Source organism: Suricata suricatta, chromosome 10 (genome assembly GCF_006229205.1).
Source record: "Suricata suricatta isolate VVHF042 chromosome 10, meerkat_22Aug2017_6uvM2_HiC, whole genome shotgun sequence".
In the NCBI taxonomy this organism is placed as follows: domain Eukaryota; kingdom Metazoa; phylum Chordata; class Mammalia; order Carnivora; family Herpestidae; genus Suricata; species Suricata suricatta.
The window spans coordinates 84,981,058-85,001,482 of record NC_043709.1 but is presented as its reverse complement, the minus strand read 5'-3'; the positions used below and the strand labels follow the sequence as shown (position 1 = coordinate 85,001,482).

Sequence of the window (20,425 nt, the reverse complement as noted above, 5' to 3'; positions counted from 1 at the left end):
TTCTTAGAGATATTTTCGCCGACACCAACCCTCTACTCGGGACCTTTCGACTGTGGTGCATGGGCTGGTCCCCCGCAGACCTGAATAGACATTTTCCCAAAAAAGACATACAGATGGCCAACAGACATCTGAAAAGATAGTATCACCAAATATCAGGGAAATATAAATTAAAACCATGATAAGATATCATGTTATAACTGTCAGAATGTCAAAAAGACAAGAAAGAATAAGTGTTGATGAGGATGTGGAAGAAAGGATCCCCACTATTGGTGGGAATGTAAACTGGTGCAGCACTATAGAAACCAGTATGCTTGTTCCTCAACAAATTCAAAATAGAATTGCCATATGATCCAGTATTTCCCCTACTGTATTTACCCAAATAAAGTAAAAATACTTTGTTTAGTGTCTTTTAATAATTATTTTAAAGGCAGCAGGCAGCTTCAGACACAATTGGAAAGTAGACAAGTAAAAAAATAAAAACAAACAAACAAAAATATCATTCCCACCACAATACATACAGAGCTCTATTAGTGTTCCCCCACAAATACCTCGTGGTAGGCTTAGCTTTCCATGCACTCAAGAGTACTCTCCATTATAGTGCAGGGAGACAAGACTGCATTCAGGTGTGCTGATGTCAAACCAAACATGTACTGGCACTGTTCAGCTCAAGGTCTACAATTTTGGCCCTAACTTAAGTGAGGTTAAGCAACCTGGCTGTGCTGGATCCCATAGCTGAAGTAGATAGCAAACCCAATCATCATCCAGACAACAAATCGAGCCCAGGTGCCAGCTGTCATCTGCATCATAAGGTAAACATTCATGAAGATGCTCAGTAGTGGGAAGAGAGGCAGAGCAAAGACCTTAAAGGGAAGGGGACTGGACCTCTGGGGCTGTCTACAGATGACCACAGTGATCCCAGTGATGAGCACCAGGAGCAGCACAACCACTGAAATCCACACTGGGTCCTCAGAAAGCAGAACTGGCCACTGGGCCAGCACCAGGCACAGAAGAGTGAGCAGCAGAACAAGCAGTGAGGAGCAAACATAGACAACCCGGCCAGAGAGTGGAGTGGGGGTGGAGCTGCCTGGAAAAAATAGTCCCTGTAGAGTCAGCTTCTCTGCTGCAGATCCATTCTCTTCTCTCACCTCTGCTTCATTTTCCCCATTCTTCATCTCAGGCTGGTACCTCACAATGAGAACATAAATAGCCACAATGGAGTAATCTAGCAGAGATCCTATTGACATAAGGTCCAGAAGATCAGTGAGTCCAATGAAGAAAGCCATGATGCCTACAATAATAATCAAGATCACAGTGGCCATAATGTGGATGTATGTACTGGTATGGATCCTGCCAAGGACAGGGAAAAGCAGGCCATCCTGTGTCATCATGTATATCACCTGGCTTATGGGGAACAGAAAGCCCCAGAAGCTTCCAGAAAGAATCCAGAAAAATCCAAAAGCTACAACATAATAGGCAGGGGTCCAGCCAATATAAAGAAATGCCTCAGGCAAGATGCTCCCAGGTTGAAGCTGATAGTAAGGCACCATAAGTGTAAGTGCTGCAGAGAAACCAAAATACAAGAAAAAGCAGATGAATAGTGAAATCATAATGCCCACGGGGATGGAACGCTGGGGATTCCTGGCTTTTTTTACTTTGGTAACAATATATTCAAAATCAATAAATGCATAGAAACAGGTAGCTGCTCCACGAAGAATTCCTTCGAAGCCAAAAGGCACAAATCCTCCATAGCCCAGAGGGCCCAAGATAGATGTGTCATTGAGTCCAGCCTTTATGTAATCCTCTTCTGTGAGCTTCCAGTTGTGCAGGTCCCCCTTAATGAAGCCAGAGATTATGACAAATCCAAGAAGGAAAATTTTCACCAATGTGAACACTTTGCTAACCAAGGAACGGTGTCTAATGTTCTTAGTCAACAATTCCATGAGCAGCAATGCAGAAACTACAACAATGAAGCCTAGAATTTCTGCAAAGACAGGAGAAACATGTGATGAGATGCCCTCATGCAATGCTGAAGAGATCCAGTTCCCAAAAAATTTGTCAAAAGTTAAGGCACAGGCTCGAGTTATCATGGCATTATCAGAAATGTGGAAGAGGATGAACTTCCAGGCAGTGATGAAAGCCCCAAGTTCACCTATAGTGACATAGCTGTAGAGATAAGAAGAACCAGAATGAGGAAAAAGTATACTAAACTCCACATAGCACAGCCCAGCCAACACTGAAGTTAGGCCTGCCACCAAAAAGCAGATCACAATGGATGGTCCTGCTTTATTTCTAGCCACCTCACCTGCCAGGACATATATACTTATATCTATTATGTAGTCCACATCCAGAGCCACTAAATCCAGAGTCGTGAGTTTTTTGGCAGGGGCAGTCTCAGCCTCATCTTCTTCCAGTGTACGTCTGCGTACCAGCTTTTGACCAAATCTGCGAAGTCCTTGACACACCATTCTGGCTGGAATTGAACAGGATTCTAGGATCAGAGACATGTAGCAGGCACAGGGAGCTCTAAATCTCAAATCAGATTCAATGATGCTGAGTTAAACTAAGTTGGGTTGGGGATGCTGTGATTGGTTGCTCAGGCTTCAGAGCTGCTGTGCCATATTTCTTGTGGTATGTGCTCTTCTTCCATAATGCCTAAGACATGGTAAACAACAAATATTTACTGAACCCATTATTCAACTCACCCACAAAACTCAGAGGTTACATGTCACCTATTTGCATCCCAAAAATCACAGAAACTGACACAAAGGATATTATAGAAAAAGCAACCCTGTTTTACCCCCAGAAGAAGTGTCAAATACCTCCCAACGTTTTCCTTTTTTACATACCACATGAGGTAATCTCCTTTGGGTTCATCAAATTCATGTAGCTTCATGTACTAATTAAGCTGTAAGACATAACAGGGCATGAATTTATTGTACAGTAATTTACATGTGAGATATTTGCACAGTGCATGGGCATGAGCTATGACACATTAATTCATGGAATGGAGGGTCTCATTGCAATTACAGAACCATTTTTGAATTAACACCCAAGTTTAAAATACAAATATTTGTCCCATGATCTTAAAACCCTTAGCCCCCAAATCAACTAACCAAGGTCAAATGTCACTTTGGCACCCATTCTCCTCATTCTGAATCACCATTTAGCTGCACTGATGGCAAAAAATGTACGGTTCAAACCTACACTTTACCCACCTAAGCCCACAAGTGTGCTGTGAAAAGAGAGGCAGAAGGAGAAAGGTGCAGGGCCTTCATAACTACCTGCAAGAAGAAAAGGAACAGGCTATATGATGAGGAAACACTGGAGAAATGAGTACAACAGCTAACCAAGGCTCCATTACTAAAAGGGAAGAAGAACAAGAAAAGCCACTTTGTTAATTCTGAATGTCAATAAATCTCACCCAAACAAACCAGACAAAAATTCACTATAATTATCATATCCACAGCTATATGAGTGTTTATATGAGATTGTGATGGGTATTGAGGGGGAAAAAATAAGTCATTTAAAATGCTCAGTAGCTCACAGCCAAAACAATTCCTTCTATTTCCTCCCTCCCTGGGTTCCAGGAGAGAAGGTGAGCTCACTTCTGCAGACAGTCTCCTCCCTGGCAACACTGTGCTCTAAAAACACCCTGCACCATTTGTGATGTCAGCTTCCAGAGGCCTGGAGAATCTTCCATACTCTGTGAATTTGTATTAAACTATTCATTTGTGGGGAGGAGCCAAGATAGCAGAACAGGATGAATTTTTTTTAATCTTTCATCTCTGAAATGCAGCCAGAGCAACATTAAACTATCTTACACACTAGAAAACTGATTTGAGGGCTAACACAACAATCTGCACAACCTGAACCACAGAATTGGCAGGTACACAGTGCAGAGAGGTGAGTTGGAGGAGAGAGAAGCCACAGAGGGCAGGAAGCTATTTTTGCTTGCAGAGAAAGGAGAGGATGGGGGTAGCCACCACCCCTCCCCGAAGAAGCTGGAGAGAAAGAGGAAAAGTGGAAACAGCAGAAAAGGACTAAACAAAAAAGGGAAAAAGAAGAAAAGAGAGGTATAAATTCCATTAAGACTTTATAAACATGGGGAGTACAGAGTCTGAAACTCCACAGCTCAATACTTGGTACTCTGGTGGGAAGGGCGAATCACCAGAAGCAGAGAACGAGGTCTGAGGGGTCCTCAAGCCACAAAGGGAGAGGCAGTTCCCCTGCTAGGAGGAAATTTGGTAGAGACTATGTGGCCTCCCCACAGGCAAAGGTCACAAAAATGGGGTGCTTCATTGGAGAGAGCACAAAGTTCTGATACTAGAGACTTGGTAACAGATGACACCATTTTCACCCCTCCCACAGATGGGTATACACACCTACAATCCAACCCAGTAAGCTAAGCAGCACCATCTAGTAGAGAATGGAGCCTCTACACTAAGCCCCGCCCAATTGGGCCAACCATGCTCTTGAAGAACCCCACAACTCTCTCCACCTACTTAGTTTAAGGACTATAAAGTGCTTCATAGTTTGACTTCCAGGGTAAACTGAATGTAACTTTGATTGTATTTTATTCTGTTTGCTGGTCCACCTATTCAATAGTTTTCCTTTTCCTTTTCTTATTCTTGAATACAGAAAGAGAAGAAACTTATTTATATTTTCCATTTTTATTGAGATTTTTCTTTAAAATTTTTATACTGTATGTTTTACTTTTTTGTAAGTTTTAAAAATTCTATTTTACTTCCATCATTTCATTTTATTACATTTTATTGTATTCATTTTTTCAAATTTTCAAATGTTTTTCTTTTTTCCTGCTGTGTTTATCTTTTCCTTTTCTTTCTATAATCCATCATACTTCGACAACCAGACCAAAACACACCTAGGATCTAGCATACTTTACTTGATAGTTTGTGTTGTTTTTGATTGTTTAGTCTTTATTTGTCTTTACATTATTAATTTCTTTTTTTCCTTCAAAATGATGAAATCAAGGAATTCATCCCAAAAGAAAGAATAGGAAGAAATGACAGCCAGGGATTTAATCAACACAGATACAAGCCAGATATCTGAACAATAATTTAGAATCACTATAATAAGAATACTAGCTAGGGTTGAAAATATATTAGAATCCCTTTCTGCAAAGGTAAAAGAAAAAAGCTAGTCAGAACGAAATAAAAAATGCTATAACCTAGCTGCAATCTTGAATGGATGCCACAGTAGCAAGAATGGATGGAGAAGAGCAGGGAATCAGCAATAGGGAGGACAAACTATGGACAAGAATTAAGCAGAAAAAAAAGGGGGAGACTAAGGCAAAAGAGCACAATTTAAGAATTAGAGAACTCAGTGACTCATTAAAAATGAATAACATCATAATCATAGGAGTCCCAGAAGATGGAAAGGAAAGGGGATAGAAGGTTTATGGGTGCAAATCATAGTGTAAAATGTTCCTAATCTGGGGAAAGACACAGACATCAAAATCCAGGAAGCACAGAGAATTCTCATTAAATTCAACAAAAACCGACCATCAACAAGGCATATCACAGTCAAATTCACAAAATACTCAGGTAAGGAAAGAATCATAAAAGCAGGGAAGGCAACAAAGTCCTTAACCTACAACGGAAGACAGATCAGGTTCACAGACCTACCCACAGACTTGGCAGGCCAGGAAGGAGTGGCAGGCTATATTCAAGGTGTTATATAAAAAAATATGCAGCTAAGAATTCTTTAACCAGCAAGGCTGTCCTTCAAAATAGAAGAAGAGATAAAAAGTTTCCCAAATAAACAAAAATTAAAGGAGTTTGTGACCATTAAACTAGCCCTACAAAAATATTTAAAGGGACATCCATGCAGGGTGATAAGACAAAAACAAAAACAAACAAACACACAAACAAACAAAAAAACCCACCAGAAAGACCAAATGCAACAAAGACTAGAAAGGACCAGAGAACACCACCAGAAACTCCAAATCTACAGGCAACATAATGTCAATAAATTAATATCTTTCAGTACTCATTCTAAACGTCAATGGACTAAACACTCTAATCAAAAGACATAGGGTAACAAAATGGATAAGAAAACAACATCCATCTATATGTTGATTTTAGACCTAAAGACAAATTGAAAGTAAGGGATGGAGAATCATCTATCATGTTAATGGTCTCCAGAAGAAAGCCGGAATAGCCATACATATAGCAGACAAACTATATTTTAAAATAAAGACTGTAGCAAGAGATGAAGAAGGGCATTATGTCACAATTAACGGGTCTATCCAACAAGAAAACATAACAATTATAAACATTTATGCTCCAAACATGGAGCCCCAAATATAAAAACCAATTAATCACAAACATAAAGAAAATAATTGATAATAATACCATAATAGTAGGGGATTTCAACGCCCTGCTTACAGCAAAGGACAGATCATCCAAACAGAAAATCAACAAGGAAGCAGCAGCCAATGACACACTGGACCGAATGGACTTAACAGACATATTCAGAATATCAGAGTGTTTCAACCTAAGGCAGAGGGATACACATTCTTCTCCAGCACACATGGAACATTCTCCAGAATAGATCACCTACTGGGACACTGTCGGGGGGCTGCCAAGTTTTCTGTCTGCCTCAGGCAAGGATTATCACTCTCCAGAGAGTGAACCAGTAAACAAGATTTGCATCTAGAGGCTGGAGACTGCCATTTCCTGGTCAAAATAACTTTGGCGTCTGTCATGCTGGGCAAGACGTGGAGTGGCCAAGGTGCACAAAAGATCAAAACCGTATTTTGGATTATTCAGTGCTAACTCCCCCCTTCCCAGCATTGCTGAGGCAAATCTGGGTGTTTCTTTTGATATTCATTTGACTCTGTTTACCTGGTAACTACCTAGGTCAGCTGCTTTGTTTTCCCGCCTTGAAACCTTCATAAGAGAGAGTTTTCTGAATAAAGCTCTCTCTCTTTCGCCTGATCAGAAACCGTGAGTGCTGTCTTTACTCTCTGCGTCTCCCTCTCCTGACCCCTTTTTTCTCTTCCTCCCTCAGGAGAAGGACCCGCGATGGAGGCGCGCTCAAAGCTGGGGACAAGCGCGCCTAGACCTGGCGAGCTAGCACACCGAGGCACCCGCAAGTGCCGGCCCAGCCTGGGATGGAAACGGACGGGGCGGCAGACGAGCAGGCCCTGGCCACTGGGATAAGACAGGACACAAATCAGCTCTCAACACAAAATGATCAAGATCATACAGTTCATATTTTCAGACCACAACCCTATGAAACTCGAAATCAGCCACAAGAAAAAAAAAACTTGAAAATATAACAAATATTTGGAGACTAAAGAACATCCTACTAAAGAATGAAAGGGCAGAGTGCCTGGATGGCTCAGTTAGTTAAGCATTCGACTTCAGCTCAGGTCATGATCTCACAGCTTTTGAGTTTGAGCCCCACATTGGACTCTGTGCTGACAGGTTAGAGCCTGGAATCTGCTTCACATTCTATCTATCTCTATGTCTCTCAATAATAGATAAATAATTTTTTAAAAATGTTTAATGAGTGGGCTAATCAAGAAGTTAAAGAGGAAATTAAAAAGTACATAAGAGCCAATAAAATTGATAACACTACAGCCCAAAACCTCTGGGATGCAGCAAAGGCGGTCAAAAGAGGGACATATATAGCAATCCAGGTCTTCCTAAAGAAGGAAGGAAGGTGATACACAAGCTAACCTTACACCTTAAAGAGCTGGAAAAGAAAAACAGCAAGTAAAACCCCAAACCAGCAGAAGAAAGGAAATAATAAAGATTAGAGCAAAAATCAATTCTATCAAAACCCAGAAAAACAGTAGAACAGTTCAATGAAACCAGGAGTTGATTCTCTGAAAGAATTAGCAAAATTGTCAACCCCCTAGTCAGATTGATCAAAAATAAAAAGGAAAGGACCCAAATATATTAAATCAAGAATGAAAGAGGAGAGCTCACAACCAATACAGCAGAAATACAAACAATAATAAGAGAATATTATGAGAAGTTTTACACCAATAAAATTGGCATCTGAAGAAACAATCTCTAGAACATATAAACTAACAAAACTGAAACAGGAAGAAATAGAAAAATTGAACAGACCTATAACCAGTAAAGAATTTGTATCAGCAATCAAAAAGCTCCCAAAACCAAGAGTCCAGGACTGGATAGGCTTTCCAGAAGAATTCTTCCAAACATTTAAAGAGTTAAAAGCTATTTTTCGAAACTGTTCCAAAAAAAAAATAGAAATGGAAAGAAAACTTCCAAAATCATTCTATGAAGCCAATATTACCTTGATTCCAAAACCAGACAAAGACCCACTAAAAAGGAGAACTACAGACCAGTTTCCCTGATGAACATGGATGCAAAAATCCTCAACAAGATACTATCCAACCAGATCCAACAATACATTAAAAGAATATTCAACCTGATCAAGTGATATTTATACCTGAGATGCAGGTTTGTTCAATATCCACAAAACAATCCATGTGATTCATCACATCAATAAAAGAAAAGACAAGAACCACTCAATCTCTCAAGAGATGCAGAGAAAACATTTGACAAAAATACAGCATCCTTTATTGATAAAAACCCTAAAGAAAATAGGGTCATAAAATCATATCAATATCATAAAAATCATATAAGAAAGACCCACCGCTAATGTCAGCCTCAATGAGGAAACACTAAGAGCTTTCCCCTTAAGGTCAGGAACAAGACAGGGATGTTCACTCTCACCGCTGTTATTCAACATAGTATTGAAAGTCTTAGCCCCAGCAATAAGACAACACAAAGGTATAAAAGGCATCCAAATCAGCCAGGTCAAAGTCAAACTTTCACTCTTTGCAGATGACATGACCCTCAATATGGAAAACTCAAAACATTTCACCAAAAAACTGCTAGAACTGATCCATGAATTCAGCAAAGTTGCATGATATAAAATCAATGCACAGAAATCGGCTGCATTCCTATATGCCAATAATGAAGCAACAGAAAGAAAAATCAAGGAATCGATCCCATTTACAATTGCACCAAAAACAAAACAAAAAAATGCCCAAGAATACACCTAATGAAGGAGGTGAAAAATCTATACACTGAAAACTATAGAAAGCTTATGAAAGAGACAGAAGAAGACAAAAATAATGGAAAAATATTCCATGCTCCTAGATGAACAAATTATTGTTAAAATGTTGATACTACCTAAAGCAACCTACATATTCAATGAAATCCCTATCAAAATATCAACAGAATTCTTCACAGACCTAGAACAAATAATCTAAAATTTATATGGAATCAGAAAGACCACAAATAGCCAAAGCAATCTTGCAAAAGAAAATCAAAGCTGGAGGCATCACAATCCCAGACTTCAAGCTCTATTACAAAGCTGTAATTAAGACAGTATGGTACTGGCACAAAAAACAAACTCTCCGATCAATGGAACAGAATAGAGAGCACAAAAGTGGTCCCACAAACCTATGGCCAACTCATGTTTGACAAAGAAGGAAAGACTATCCAATGAAATAAAGACAGTCTCTTCAGCAAATGGTGCTTGAAAAACTGGACAGTGACATGCAGAAAAACGAACCTGGACCACTTTCTTACACCATACACAAAAATAAACTCAAAATGGATGAAAGACCTAAATGAAAGCAGGCAAAAACCTCTTTGACCTCGGCCACAGCAACTTCCTATTCAACACATTTTCAGAGGCAAGGGAAACAAAAGTAAAAATGAACTATTGGGACCTCATCAAAATAAAGTTTCTACACAGCATAAGAAACAATCAGCAAAACTGAAAGGTAACCAATGGAATTAGAGACAATATTTGCAAATAACATATCAGAAAAAGGGTTAGTATCCAAAATCTATAAAGAACTTATCAGTCCAGACTCTCTGACCCAGCTGTCAGAACCTGCCCTAATTCTCCCTGCTATGTTTAGGCCCATCACCTTCTTCCTGACTCAGCTACTCACATCCTGACTCAGACACAGTAATTAAGACAGGGCCCTAGGCTTGAAATCTAACAGGCATTGGGGAATGTGTGCAGAGGCTGGAGGCAGAGAAAAATTACAAATAAGTGTAACAGGTATATATGAAAGCTTTGAGGATACATAGACAGAGAAGTGAAAGAGAACCAGAAGTTGTTGAGCTGCAAGTAATGCACACATATGTTTTCATTTTATCTCCATAACAACCCAATGAAATAAGTATTATTACTCCAATTTACAGACCAAGAGGTTAGACAACTGTCTCAAGCTCATATAGCAAGTAAAAAGAGATCTGGAATTTGAAATTGGGTCCCTGTTACTTCAAAACCCATGTTCTTTTTTTTTATCCAAGTTAGTTAAAATATAGTGTAACAATCGTTTCAGAAGTAGAATTTAATGATTCATCACTTACATATAACTGTCAGTGTTCATCCCAACAAGTGACCATCTTAATGCCCATCATCCATTTAGCCCATCCCCGATCCACTTCCCCTCAGTTTGTTCTCTGTATTTAAGGCTCTCTTATGGTTTGCCTTCCTCTATGTTTTTATCTTATTTTTCCTTCTATTCTCCCATATTTATGTTTTGTTTTTTAAATTCGACATATGAGTAAAATAATTTATCTTTCTCTAACTGATTTTGCTTAGCGTGATACAGTCTAGTTCCATTCACATTGTTGCAAAAAGCAAGAGATCATTCAATTTTGATTGGTTAGTAATATATATATATATGTATGTATATGCCACATCTCTTTTATCCATTCAGGAGTTGATGGACATTTGGACTCTTTCCATTATTTGGCTATCGTTGATGGTGTTGCTATAAACATTGGAGTGCATATGCCCCTTCAAATCAGTTTTGTCTCTTTGGGATAAACACCTATTAGTGTAATTGTTGGGTCATAGGATAACACTATTTTTTATTTTTTGAGGAACCTCCATATTGTTCTCCAGAGTGGCTGTACCAGTTTACATTCCTAACAGCAGTGCAAAAGGATCCTTCCTTCTCTGCATCCTAACCAATATCTCTTGTTTCCTAAGTTGTTAACTTTAGCCATTCTGATAGACATGAGGTGCAATCTCCCTGTGGTTTTGATTTGTATTTCTCTGATGATGAGTGATGTTGAGCATCTTTTCATGTATCTGTTAGCCAACAGATGTCTTTTTGGGAAAAGTGTCTATTCATGTCTTCTGTTTATTTCTTTACTGGGTTATTATATTTTTTATTTTACCTTATTGTCAAGTTGGTTTCCTTATAATGCCCAGTGCTCATCCCAACTAGTGCTCTCCTCCATGCCCATCACCCATTATCCCCTCACCTATTAACACTCAGTTTGTTCTCAGTATTTAAGAGTCTCTTATGGTTTGCCTCCCACCTTCTCCTTACCTATTTATCCCCTTCCTCTCCCCTATGTTCCTCTATTAAATTTCTCCTGTTCCACATATGAATGAAAACATATGGTATATGTCTTTCTCTGCCTGACTTATTTCACTTAGCATAATACCCTCGAGTTCCATCCACATTGCTACAAATGGCCAGATTTCATTCTTTCTTATTGCCATGTAGTATTCCATTGTATATATAAGCCACATCATCTTGATCCATTCATCAGTTGATGGACATTTAGACTCTTTCCATGATTTGGCTATTGTTTAAAGTGCTGCTATAAACATTGAGGTACATGTGCCCTTATGCATCAGCACTCCTACATAACTTGGGTAAATTCCTAGCACTGTTATTGCTGGGTCATAGGGGAGTACTATTGATAGTTTTTTGAGGAACCTCCACAGTGCATTCCGGAGCAGCTGCACCAGTGTACAGTTTCTCCATATCCTCACCAGCATCTATAATATCCTGATTTGTTCATTTTAATCACTCTGACTGGTGTGAGGTGGTATCTCAGTGTGGTTCTGATTTGTATTACCCTGATGATGAGTGACGCTGAGCATCGCTTCATGTGACTGTTGGTCATCAGGATGTCCTTTTTGGAGAAGTGTCTCTTCATGTCTTCTGCCATTTCTTCACTGGATTATTTGTTTTTTTGGGTGGGAGCTTGGTGAATTCCTTCCTAGATTTTGGATTCTAGCCTTTTAGCCAATATGTCATCTGCAACTATCTCCCATTCCTTAGGTTGCCTATTAGTTTTTTGTTTGTTTGTTTCCTTTGCAGTGCAGATGCATTTTATCTTGTTATGGTCCCAATAGTTCATTTTTGCTCTTGATTCCCTTGCTTTTGTCGCTGCTGTTGAGGACAAGGAGGTTGTTTCCTACTTTCTCCTCTAGGGTTTTGATGGTGTTCTGTCACACATTCAGCTGTTTACCTGTTAACGAGGCTGTCTTTTTTACACTGGATACTCTTCCCTGCTTTGTCAAAGACTAATTGGCCATACATTTGTGGGTCCAGTTCTGAATTCTCTTTTCTATTCCATTGGTCTATGTGTCTGTTTTCTTCTTCAATATTACTTTGGCTAATTCGGGGTCTTTTGTAGTTCGATACAAATTTTAGGATGGTTTTTTCTAGCTTTGAGAAGAAAGCTGGTGCAATTTTGATTGGGATTGCATTGAATGTGTAGATGGCATTGGGTAGTATTGACATTTTAGCAATATTTATTCTTCTGACCCATGAGCATGAAATGTTTTTCCATTTCTTTGTGTCTTCTTCAATTTCCTGCATAAGTTTCTATAGTTTTCATCATAAAGATATTTTACATCTTTGGTTAGGTTTATTCTTAGGTATTTTACAGTTTTAGATGCAATTGTGAATGGGATCAGTTTCTTGATTTCTCTTTCTGATGCTTCATTATTGGTGTATAAAAGTGCAACCGATTTCTATACATTGATTTTTTTTTACCTTGCGACTTTGCTGAATTCATGGATCAGTTCTAGCAGACTTTTGGTGGAGCCTGTTGGGTTTTCCACGTTAAGTATCATATCGTCTGCGAAAGGTGAACGTTTGACTTCATTTTTGCCAGTTCTGATGCCTTTTTCTTCTTTTTGTTGTCTGACTGCTGATGTTAAGACTTCCAGCACTATGTAAAACAACAGTGGTGAGAGTGGACATCCCTGTCGTGTTGTTCCTGATCTCAGGGGGAAAGCGCTCAGCTTTTCCCCATTGAAGTTATTAGCTGTGGGATTTTCATAAATGGCTTTTGTGATGTTTAAGTAAGTTCCTTCTATCTCAGCTTGCTCAAATTTTTATTTAAAAAGGATGCTCTATTTTGTCAAATGCTTTTTCTATATCTATTGACAGGATCATATGGTTCTTATCATTTCTTTTATTAATGTGATATGTCACATTGATTGATTTGTGAATATTGAACCAGCCCTGCAACCCAGGAATGAATCCCACTTGATCGAGATGCATAATTCTTTTTATATGGTGTTGAATTCAATTTGCTAGAATCTTGTTGAGGATTTTTGCATCCATATTTGTCAGAGATATTGGCCTGTAGTTCTCTTTTTATGATGGACAAATGCCTGGTTTGGGAATCAAAGTGATGCTTGGTTCATAGAATGAGTCTGCAAGTTTTCCTACCATTTAGTTTTCTGGAACAACTTGAAAATAAAGGGTAGTAACTCTGCTTTAAATGTCTGGTAGAATTCCCCAGGGAAGCCGTCTGGTCTAGAGCTCTTATTTGTTGGGAGGTTTTTGATAACTGATTCAATTTCTTCACTAGTTATGGGGCTGTTCAGATTTTCTATCTCTTCCTTTTTGAGGTTTGGTAGTGTGTGTGTGTGTGTGTGTGTGTGTGTGTGTGTGTGTGTGTGTGTGTTAGGGATGTGTCCATTTCTTCTAGGTTGTCTAGTTTGTTAGCATATAATTTTTCATAGTAATCTCTGATGATTGCTTATATTTCTGAGGGATTGGTTGTAATAGCTCCATTTTCCTTCATGATTTTCTCTATTTTGGTGCTCTCTTTCTTTTTGAGAAGTCTGGCTAGAGGTTTATTAATTTTGTTTATTTTTTCCAAAAACCAACTCTTGGTTTCATTGATCTGTTCAACTATTTTTTTTTATTCTATACTGTTTATTTCTTCCTTGGTCTTTATTATTTCTCTTCTGCTGGGTTTTTATTATTCTTGCTGCTATATTTCTTTAGGTATGCTGTTAGATATTGTATATGAGCCTTTTCTAGTTTCTTGAGATAGTCCTTGATTGCACTGTACTTTCCTCTTAGGACTGCCTTTGCTTCATCCCAAAGAATTTGGGTTGTTGTATTTTCATTTTCATTTGTTTCCATATATTTTTTAAATTTGTTTTCTAATTGCCTGGATTGCACTGTACTTTCCTCTTAGGACTGCCTTTGCTTCATCCCAAAGAATTTGGGTTGTTGTATTTTCATTTTCATTTGTTTCCATATATTTTTTAAATTTGTTTTCTAATTGCCTGGTCAACCCATTCATTCTTTAGCAGGTTATTCTTTAACCTCCATGCCTGTGGAGATTTTTCAGACTGTTTCCTGTGGTTGATTTCAAGTTTCACAGCATTGTGATCTAAAAGCCTGCATGATATGATCTCAATTATTTTATATTTATTGAGGGGTGCTTTGTAACTCAGTATATGCTGTCTTGGAGAATGTCAGAAGAAAGTGAATTCCATAGCTTCAGGATGAAAAGTTCTAAATATATCTGTCAAGTCCATCTGGTCTAATGTGCTGTTCAGGTCCATTGTTTCTTTAGTGATTTTCTGTCTAGGTGATCTATCTATTGCTGTAAGTGGAGTATTAAAACCCCCTGCAATTAGCACATTCTTATCTATAGAATTGATTATGTTCATAATTATTTTATGAATTTGGATGCTACTGAATATGGTACCTAGACATTTATAATCATTAGCTCTTCCTGATGGACAGACCCTGTAATTATTGTATAATGCCTTTCTTCGTCTCTTGTTACTGCCATTACTTTAATGTCCAGTTTGTCCAATATAAGTATGGCTACTCCAGCTTTCTTTTGACTTCCAGTAGCATGACAGATATTTCTCTAACCATTCACTTTCAATATGAAGGTGTCTTCAGGCCTAAAATGAGTCTCTTGTAGACAGCAAATAGATGGATCTTGGTTTTTGTTGCTGTTGTTGTTGTTTATCCGTTCTGCTACCCTATGTCATTTGATTGGAGCATTTAGTCCATTTACATTCAGTGTTATACTTGAAAATATGGGTTCAGAGTCATTGTGTTCTCCATAGGATTTGGGCTTGTAGTGTTGTCTCTGGTACATTGTGTTCCTTGAAACAGTCCCCTCATACAAGGATCTCTTGTAGGGCTGGTTTTGTGGTGATGAATTCCTTCAATTTTTGTTAGTTTGGGAAAACATTTATCTCTCTTTCTATTCTGAATGACAGGATTGCTGGATAAAGGATTCTTGGCTGCATAGTTTTCCTGTTGATCACATTGAAGATTTCCTGCCATTCCTTTTTGGCCCGCCAAGTTTCAGTAGATAGATCTGCTACTACCTTATGTGGTTACCTTTGTATGTGAAGGCCTGTTTATCCCTAGCTGCTTTGAAAATTCTCTCTTCATTCTTATATTTTGCCAGTTTCACTATGGTATGTCATGCAGAAGATCTATTCAAGTTATGTCTGAGGGGAGTTCTCTGTGCCTCTTGGATTTCAATGTCTGTTTCCTTCCCCAGGTTAGAGAAATTCTCAGCTATAATTTATTCAAGTATTCTTTCAACCCCTTTCTGTCTTCTTCTTATATAAGTCTTATGATACAGATAATGTTCCATTTGATTGCATCGATTTGTCCTTTTGTGCTCCTGGATCAATTTATCTATCTTTTTCTTGGCTTCCTCTTTTTCTATATCTTCTAATTCACCTATTCTCCTCTCTGCCTCTTCAATTCATGCAATAGGTACCTCCAATTTATTATGCACCTCATTTATAGCATTTAATTCATCATAGCTATTTTTAAGATACATGATCTTTGTGGCAATAGCTTCTCTGCTGTGTCCTATGCCTTTTTCAGGCCCAGCGATTAATTTTATGACTGTTGTTCTAAATTCTTGTTTAGTTATGTTCCTTATATCTCTTTTGGTGAATTTTTTAGCTGTCACTTCTTCCTGGAATTTCTTTTGAGGAGAATTCTTCTGTTTCATAAATTTGTTTTGGTTTTTTTTTTAATAGTTTATTGTCAAATTGGTTTCCATATAACACCCAGTGCTTCTCCCCACAAGTACCCCCCACTATGACCATCACCCCCTCCTTCCCTCCCTCCCCCTCCCCCTCCCCCTTCAGTCCATGGTTCGTTTTCAGTATTCAGTAGTCTCCCTTCATCTGTGTCCCTCACTTTCCCCCACTCTCTTTCCCCATTCCCTTATGACACAGCAATAGCATTGATAGGGATTTACCCAGGGGATACAGAAGTGCTGATGCATAGGGGCACACGTACCCCAATGTTCATAACGGCACTTTCTATAATAGCCAAATCATGGAAAGAGCCTAAATGTCCATCAACTGACGAATGGATCAAGAAGATGTGGTATATATATACAATGGAGTACTATATGGCAATGAGGAAGAATGAAATATGGCCATTTGTTTCATCATTTTGGTTAGCTTTCTGTCTCTTTTAAGTTTTAAAGGCTTGTTATGTGCTCTGCACTTATGAGTACTGCTGTATTAAAGGAGACTCATACACTGTTCTGGACCTGGCCATTTAGAAGTGTTCTTTAAAGGGTGTCCCTTGGTTTATCTTGCTGTGACCTTGTTAATTTTATTTCCCTACTTGTAGTGAAGTTTTGGACTCTCCACCATGTGTCCTTTGGTTTTTTTCCTTGAAGTAGCCCTGCAGCTTCCCCTCCAGAGTAAAGGTGGGAGACTGCCTGCTGTGGGGTTTGCCCAGCCACCACAGTCCCTGCAAGACATTGGGGAAGGGTGTGGGATGTAGGGCTGAGTAGCAGGAGGCATGCAGCCACAGCTTGCAGGTGGGGAGCTTGGTAAGTGGGGTCTTTTTTAAAGCTGGGTACCTTACCCCAGGGCCTCCCTAGTGCTCCCTGCCCCGCTTTCCCTTTCCCAGGGATTTGCAGCTTGTCTGGTGGAGGCAGCAGCTCCTCTCTGATTCACGGAAAATCCCAGGCTGATCTCAGTAGTATAGGTGGTGTAGACCTTGAGTGAGGCAGGGCCAGCTGGACTTGCCTGCCTATCCCATCAGGCCTGGCCAGTAGTTTCCAGGAGGGGGTAAGGAGGGGAGACTGTGCTGCGGCCACTGAGGGAGGTGTCCCACCTCCTGTCGCCCTAGGGGGCAAGTATTCAATCTCCTGCCACTGTCTGGGATTTTTTTTATTTTGGGGGGTTTTGAGTTTGATAAATTCTTTAGAGATTTTATATACTAATTCTTTATCTGATATGCCAATTACAAATATCTTCTCCCATTCTTTCAGTTGCTTTTGGTTTTTTGATTGTTTCCTTCACTGTGCAGAAGTTTTTATCTTCATGAGGTCCCAATAGTTCATTTTCCTTTTGTTTCCCTTGCCTTCAGGGACATATCTAGTAAGAATTTGCTGTAGCCTAGGTCCAAGAGGTTATTGTCTGTTTTATCCTCTAGGATTTTGATGGTTTCTTTTCTTAAATTTAGGTATTTTATCCATTTTGAGTTTATTTTTGTGTATGGTGTGAGAAAGTGGCAAAGACTATGTTTTTTTCTACTGCACCATTCTACTTCCACAAAGAAAGAAGTCCCCAGTGCATGGCTATTAAAAGGAGTTTTTAGCCAGTTCTTTTTTTTTTTTTTCAATTTTGTATGTTTATTTATTGTTGAGACAGAGGGAAACACAGCATGAGTAGGGGAGGAGCAAAGATAGAGGGAGACACAGAATCAGAAGCAGGCTCCAGGCTCTGAGCTGCCAACACAGAGCCTGACACGGGACTCAAACCCATGAATCGTGAGATCATGATCTGAGCCAAAGTTGGACGCTTACCTGACTGAGGCCACTCAGGAGCCCCAGAACCATTTTTTAAAATAATATTTGAATTTGAAATAAAAGTATTGGTTCCTCTGTCTTAAAACTCTTTTCCCCCAAATCAGTACCCAAAGTCAGAGGTCAATTTGGCCCCCTTTCTCCCTATTCTGCATCATCCATTTAGCTGTACTGATGAAGAGTATGTACAGTCCTACCCTTCTCTCTACCTACCTACACCAACAGTGGTGCTGTGAAAATAAAAGAGAGAGAAGAGGGCAGGGCCTTCATAACTACCTGCAATAATGAGGAAACTGTCTGGTGAGGAAACACTGGAAAAATGGATATAACAGCCAATCTAGGGTCCATTACTAAGAATGGAGAAGAGACAGAAATGTCACTTTATGAATTTCAACATTCAATAAACCTCATCCAAAGCAACCAGGAAAATTTTACTGTCCACAGTAATGAATGTGATGGGTAGGGAGAAAAGAAGTAGTTAACCTAGCTTAGTAGCTCATGACCAAAACAATTCCTTCTGTCTTCTCCCTCTCTGGGTTCTAGGAGATAAGAACTCACTTCTACAGTCTCCTCTCTGGCCACCCTGTGTTCTGTAAACACCCTACACCATCTGTGATGTAGCTGCTGCTGCCTGGAAACACTGTCTTGCTATGCGACTTGTATTAAAACACTCACTTGTAACTAACTACCCATTAATTTTTCACAATGGGTATTGTTAACTCCCTAAAACCATGGTCTCAATATATCAAATATATTTTCTTAATAAAGGAACTGACATTGAGTTCCTCCTTCCCCCTCCTCACCTGCTGCTATCAAATGTCCCCTTATCAAGGGGAGCAAGGCTTTGGATGAAACGTTCACAGCAATGCCCCAAAAATGAAAAGTGGAGAACTGAGAAAGCAAAGTCATGTAGCCCTCACTCTTCTCCCTACTCAGGCTCCTATTTTGAGAGAACTTTAGGAAATGTTGTCAGTGGTTTTAAAAGATAGAAAGATTAAGTCAAAAATGTAAAGTCTTTTTTACTGATTATTAAAAGAAAACTTTGGGAAATGGATCAGACTTTCTGTCTACAAATCCATCTAGACTCCTTATTTGCCATTGACCAGTTCCAATGTTATTATTTACCAATAAGCATGTGACATTGAAAAGGAAAGTGAATACTTAACTCCTGGAACTTTCTACATTATTAATATGATTGATGTGACTCTACCCACCCCTAGGCTTCAAACTCTTCAGTGGTTCCCCACTGTTCTTCCTTCATAATCCCCCCTTCCTTCATCATCTGACTGGTGCTGATTCCTCCAGCCTCATCCCCTGCCCAGTTCCTGCTCCAGCAGCAAACTATAATTTTCAACCTGTTCCCTGTGCTTCTAAAGCTTTTTTGTCCCCTTCACTTAGCTAAGCCCCACTTCTCTTCTAGTTCCCAGCTCAGAAGTTTCTTCCCCAGGAACCTCCACTGACCCTTATGTGCCCTTCCTTTGTGCTCTGATAGCACCCAGGCTTCCCCCATGTGCCATTTACCCTAATGTAGCAAAATTTCAGGTCAGCTGCTTCTGTACATCCTCTATGAGACTGTAAGTTAGGTGCTCAATAAATATTTGTTGAACAAATCCGCAAACTGAGAAGAGGAACCCAAAAGAGCACATAATCCAGAATTCTTAACTATTGACTTTGAGATACATATTTTGTAACCAAGCAATTTTTATAATCCTGGCATAGGTAAAGATATAAATGGAATTACCTTCCTTGTAGAAGGAATGCCAAATGAAAAAAGTGAAGGGAAAAACAACTGATGAAACCCAGACTGTGCATCATTCATGAAAGGTATAAACCACACAGGGTGATAAATAATTGTTTGCAGGGCACTTGGGTGGCTCAGTCTGTTAAGTGTCTGACTCTTGTTTTGACTCAGCTCATGATCTCATGGTTCTGGAGTTCAAGCTTCCCATCAGGCTGCACACTAACCATGCGATTCTCTCTCTCCCTCTCTCTCTTTGTCCCTCCTCCACTTGTTTGCATTCTCTCTCTTTCTCTCCCTCTCTCCCCCCTCAAAATAAATAAATAAACTTAATTAAAAAAAAAAAAGAATGTTTGCCTTTAAGAACACTTGTTTTTAACTTTCAGGCTGACTTGGGTTACAGGCAACCAGCCATCCACACCAGGTTAAAGAAGTTCTAATTTTTGGGGGGTGCCTGGGTGTCTCAGTCAGTTAAGCATCCAGCCTCAGCTCAGGTCATGATCTCACGATTCGTGGGTTCAAGCTCTGCATCAGGCTCTGTGCTGACAACTAGCTCAGAGCCTGGAACCTGCTTCAGATTCTGTATCTCTCTCTCTCTCTCTGACCCTCCCTTGTTCATGCTATCTCTCTCTGTCTCTCAAAAATAAATTTTAAAAAGACATTTAAAAAAAAAAGAAGCTCTAATTTTTTGAAGGCATCATGCTCAGGCCGTATAATCTGGCTAGCATGTCCTAAGGCAGAGATTCTCACTTTGGGGGACAGAGGGAGAGATAATAAAGACACC

General features: G+C 39.3%; 1 pseudogene; it reads right to left on the bottom strand.

Annotated features, from left to right (window-relative positions):
- Positions 1 to 510: 510 nt before the first annotated feature.
- LOC115305443 lies at positions 511 to 2,465 on the bottom strand (annotated as a pseudogene).
- Between the last annotated feature and the right edge of the window lie 17,960 nt (positions 2,466 to 20,425).